The following is a 5743-nucleotide window of genomic DNA, read 5'->3' on the forward strand; positions in this document are numbered from 1 at the left end:
TCCTGCTACAAACATATAAATAGTCCTGTTTTGGGTGGTAAATAGCCACAGCCCTGGGTCTCCCCTTCCCCACTGGTACTTTGGTCCCATCCCTGGAAGTCTTGGGCTTCCCTACAATCCAGCAACTAAAATGCTGGGCACAGAGGGTGGACACCAAAACTATGGCCAGTGTTCTTTCTAATTAGTCAGCTATTAAGACTTTTACTACCATTCCCCAGATTAAGCACCTGCAATGTACCTAATCCAGTGATCAGAACGGTGAAGGACAGACATTTTAGATACTCTCTGCCTTCAAGAAGTTTGCATTTGAGGTGAGAACAGATACAGATTAAATAATCTGCTAAACTCTGTATCTCAGCCCATTTGGGCTGCTATAACAGAAATACCATAGACTGGGTGACTTAAACAACAAGTTATTTTTTTAAACTTGTATATACTGCAGTTTTATTTCTGTCACACAAAGTTAACGTATAGGATATTTATTTATTTATTGAAAGTTTAAATATTTATTTATTTTTGGCTGCGTTGGGTCTTTGTTGCTGCACACGGGCTTTTTCTAGTTGTGGTGAGCAGGGGCTACTCGTTGCGGTGCACGGGCTTCTCATGGCAGTAGCTTCTCTTGTTGCAGAGCATAGGCTCTAGGTGTTCAGGCTTCAGTAGTTGCAGCACATGGGCTCAGTAGTTGTGGCGCACGAGCTTAGTTGCTCCATGGCATGTGGGATCTTCCCGGACCAGGGATCGAACCCGTATCCCCTGCATTGGCAAGTGGACTGTTAACCACTGCGCCACCAAGGATGTCCCCCATGTAGGAAATTTAAATGAAATAGTACTGTAAAAATAGCAGAGAACCGAAAAACCCGAAAAGAAAGTATACCTAAAGCATGAGAATTCAACATTTATTAGTGTTTCATCTTCGGATTTGACTGACACCCGATGCTTGCAAATTTTGAAACAAAGTTTGAGATCATGATGATGGTTGTGAAGAGATTTCAGCACCAGCACTAAAATTTGTACATTCAGTTGGTTTGCAATTGACTTGTTAGCCATTTACATAGTATGTAGTACAGATTTGTCACAGGTCAGATTATAGTGTTGAAGGAAAGAGGTACCTTCCTGTAATTAGGAAGGATGCCCTAAACTGCACTCAGCATAAGACACCCAGTGTCCAAGAGCACAAAACCATCACAGTACTGTGGCTGCAGGGAACACAGTTTTGATGAGGAAAAGAACCCAAGCTTCTGTTTCCCATTTTCAATACTGAAGTCTCTAACAAGGACATATCGGACAGTAAATGTATACAGTCATTCAATCACACTTCTTGGAAAGGACACATTTAGCAATCTGGGATAATGCAGAATGACAGGAAATATAATATGATTCAACACTGGTTCTTTTTGTCATTTTATACAGACATCGTGTATAAAATGACACAAGGCACAAAATGTTTAGTGCATAAACTGTTTTCTTTTTTAAGATCTAGCATTTTTATCATAGTCTTTTATCTTATTTTGGACCACTTGTACCCAATATTCTACCCTACTATAGACTGTTTAACTTGATCGACAAAATCCAAAAGTGATTTCTGACCAGATTTTGGGGGGACATAAACATTTATATCAAAGTGTTTGCATAACCAAAAGTACAATAATAAGGATGAAAATGCCTCCTATTTCTTTTAGAAAATAGTACTTATAAGCTTGCTGCATCTTTAATGTCTTTACTATGGGGTGACAATGAATAGTTGATAGAAAAAAAGAAGAACTGTATCCTTGAATTATGATAGCACATCCATCACAGATCTAAAAATGAAGTTTCTACAGAAACAGGAACTGTTTTAACAAGGGAAAAAAATCCCTCATTCAAACCTCTTTGAAGTGGTAATGGCTGCAAACCTACAGCATTTAGAAAACTGTGCTGTCAACAAGCTCGTCTTATGAACTTAGATTAAGAAATCTAGGAAGCAGATGAAAGTGGATTATTTCTTCAAAATTTTAGTGAAACTATTGATAATCAAAGATTTCAAAGCAAATATGGCACGTAACAACTCAAGCATAAATCAAGATGGAGAGCCTGGAGAATTTTTGATTTCCTAAATTTTCAAAAAGTTCTATCATTGCAACATACAGGATATCTCCCCTACTTTCAGAGAAAAGGGAGAGGATTACATCCACACACGTGAGTGTCCACACCAACACGCACGCACACACGCATGTCTGCATGCATGCACTCGGTAGTCAGCAGAGTATCTAGTTCCTTCTTCCCACCACCTAAGTCTCACTTTATTTTTTAAAAGAAAACTATGAAAAAAAAAGAAAAGAAAAAGAAAACTATGCAGGACCCCTTGTTTTCCCTTTATCTAATGATTTCTGTGACCTTAATTGCTGCCATCATTGTCACATTTCTAGTATTTCAACATAACATCCAAAAGCAGCTTTGTAGTCAGGAATGTGCACCTGGACACCTGTACAACTGCAGGACAGCTAGGTAATAATAACGGCCAAATTCAGGGATGAACTTCTGAGTTCCGCAGTGAGATACAATGCACGTGAAGCTCAGAATCATGTTTCAGACCACTGAACTTAACTGAAGTTAAAATACAAATAGCTGAAGATATGATGTAAAAGATTAAGTACTTGATTCTCTTAATATATTTATCAATGTTACAAAATATTCCTCGTTGTTATTCGTGCAGATAATTGAGAAAAAAGTGCAGAAATTAACTTTAAATAAAAAAATTATTCCTTCCCTTCCTCCCACTCCCCTAAATGCTACAAAATCTTTTCCCTGGAACTAGGCCTTGAAAAGGCCACTACGTATTAGTTTGACATGCATTACTGTCTGCAATTAAAGAAGCTAATTTGGGGAATTCCCTGGCAGTCCAGTGGTTAGGACTCTGTGCTTTTGCTGCTGAGGGCATGGGTTCAATCCCTGATTAGGGAACTAAGAACCTGCAGACTGCATGGCACAGCCTAAAATAAAATTAAAATTAAAATTAAAAAGCTAATTTTATGGTAGTTGTAATTACATTAAAACTGTCCACATGCATAAATCTATAAAAGGTTGAAAACCTTCAGTAAATCTACAATATATTGTTTTACATTTGACCACTGGTTTATGTTATGTAGGAATCACAGATTTGGTAAAGCATTGCAACAATTTAGGAAGGTATCTACATCTTTAAATTCTGGACAAATTTTATGTTTGAATCTACAAAATTGCACAAAGTCTAACTCAGGAGACTTCCTACCATTCTAAAATTCCTCACTCTCGACAAATCAGTTTTAGGACACTTTCTTATAAATATCACCCTTTGAAAACACATACAATTCCGTTTGTTCCACATTTTATGATCCTAACCTACATAGGGCTGATCTCAGTTATTCATGGAATATCAAATATGCTAGGAAGACAAACCTGAGAGAAACATTGACAATACAATAGCATAACTTGCTAACTTCTTCACTGGCAGTCTCTGATAAAAAAAAAAAACTTCACAAGCCTTTCTCCTCTTTATTTTAGCAACAGATTGTGGAAAATGTGCGATTTTCTCTTGACATGAAAATATTTCAGTGCACGGCGATCTTGCCTGACAGGCTCGTTATTTTCTGCGTAACTGATACAGGAACTCCTATACGACTCTCTCCCATCCTGTTGTAAAGGTCAGCAAAAAGCAGCAAACTGGGAGGGAAACAGCTGCTCTCCAGAGCAGTGTCTGAAGGCTTTCCAAGTACATTGGTTTTTCCCTCCTTCTGACTATTTGTCTCCATTTTCTCCTTGCAGCTCACAAAATATAGGGGTTTTGTTGTTAACAGTTGTTCTTTGTAGGTTTTATTTTGTTTTGTTGGTTGGTTGGTTTTACCTCCTAATTAAAGTCCTCTCTTTCCTCAGTTTCTCTCTGCGGTATCTGACTTGACTTCTCGGTTCCTGCCTGAACGGTATCGATGAGCTCTTCCTTTAGCTTAATTCATTCTTTCCTCATTTCATCTAGAATGTCCCGCTTCAGCCTGTCATAGTGCAGTCCCTCTGCCTGGACTCTGTTGGCACTGGGCTGCAACAAGGACGTAGATTTTGGTCTGGAAATTACAGGTGACTTGCTGCCATTGCTCGTATTAATTCTTTCCCAAGGTTTTCTTGTCCGTTCAGGTGTACTTGTTGAAGAGGCCTTAGAATTATATGCTCTGAATCTTCATTTTTATCCTCTTTTGGTTCTTTTTCTATTGTTGTTCCCTTTTCAGCAATTCTTCTCCTCCTGGCCAGCAGGGCACTCATTTCTTCCATTAAACCGCTACCCGCAAAGGAAGGGGTTTCCAAGACCCGTATCTGTTTTAGATGAGGCCGAATTCACACCAATGGTATTCCCTCCGCTTGGGAAAGAGGCATCCTCCACCCATGACACTCTCTGAAGTTTTGCTCCAGGAATTGCAGCTGTAAGTCCAGTTAAAGAGCGACTGTCTTCAGACATGGATCTCGGGAAAAAAATCCAGATGCAGGGAGGGGAGGAGCAGGAGGTGGTGGAGGAGGAGGGGGTACCTGATTAGGAAGAGGTGGTGGAGGAGAAGGAGGCCCTGAGAACCCGGGATGGAAATGGAGGGGATGGAGGGGGTCCTGGGGAAGGAGGAAGTGCACCTGAAGCCTGGGCAGGACCTGGTGGGAGTGGAGGAGGCAGTGGAGGTCCCAAGACAATGCCCTGTTGGGCTGGAGCCTGGGCCGGCTGAGAGGCTGCCTGAAAGCCTGGCTCAGAAGCAGAGGAGCCTCCCAGTACAGTTTGGAGAAGTCTCCACAGAGGCATGGACAGTGGCATTTCATATTCTTTGCTCTGGCTCCCATCCCAGCTGCTCCCTCTCTAGCTGCTCTTGCAGCTCTCTTCCTTGCCTTCCCCGGTCTAGTCTCTCCAGCCTCTCTGGCTCTTCTCTCTCTCCCTCCAGCTGCTCCTGTTCCAGTCGCTCCCTCTCCAGACTTTCCCTCTCTAACTTCTCCCTCTCCAGTCTCTCCCTTTCCATCCTTTCTCCCTCCAGCCTTTCCCGCTCTGGCTCCTTTTGTCGTTGCTCTTCTTGTAGTTGCCGTCTTTGAATTTCCAATTCTTCTTGTGATGGGCCGTTCTGAATTTGGGCAGATAGTTGTGAATTTTGTCTTAGCAATGTTGGCCCCGTTTCCAGTGAATGTAACACTTCTAAGGCAAGCATCATGACACTTGCAAAGACACTGGCATCGTCCTTGCTGCCAAAGTTGAGACCAAATACTTGTCTAGCATCCTGCCATTGGTGGAAGGTCTGTGTAGCTTGATTGTACTTCAACTTGAAAATGGCATGATTTATCATGACCTGATGGTCCTGAATCTCCCTGCCCACCACTCTGAATGTGTTGTTGCCTCTATGATGATATATATGAACTCTGCGGAACCCAGTTTGAACCACCAGCTGGCACCCACTTTTTATTGGCATCATGGTACACCATCACAGCAGCTCTTGCCTGACAGGTACTCTGTTCCTATTATTATTTTAAATGTATCATGCCACTCCCTTCTGGTCTGCAGAGTTTCTGCTGAGAAATCAGCTGATAACCTTATGGGAGTTTCCTTGTTTGTTATTTGTTGCTTTTCCCTTGTTGCTTTTAATATTTTCTATTTATCTTTTATTTTTCTCTTTATCTTTAATTGTTGTCATTTCGATTACAGTGTGTCTTGGTATATTCCTCTGTGGGTTTATCCTGCATGGAACTCTCCATGCTTCCTGGACTTGGGTGA

The 5743-nt window shown here is 41.2% G+C and overlaps 1 pseudogene; it reads right to left on the reverse strand.

Moving 5' to 3' along the window:
• Positions 1-3862: 3862 nt before the first annotated feature.
• LOC130835543 (protein enabled homolog) lies at positions 3863-5481 on the reverse strand (annotated as a pseudogene).
• Positions 5482-5743: the final 262 nt, after the last annotated feature.

This window comes from Hippopotamus amphibius, chromosome 14, assembly GCF_030028045.1.
Source record: "Hippopotamus amphibius kiboko isolate mHipAmp2 chromosome 14, mHipAmp2.hap2, whole genome shotgun sequence".
NCBI classification, from domain to species: Eukaryota; Metazoa; Chordata; class Mammalia; order Artiodactyla; family Hippopotamidae; genus Hippopotamus; species Hippopotamus amphibius.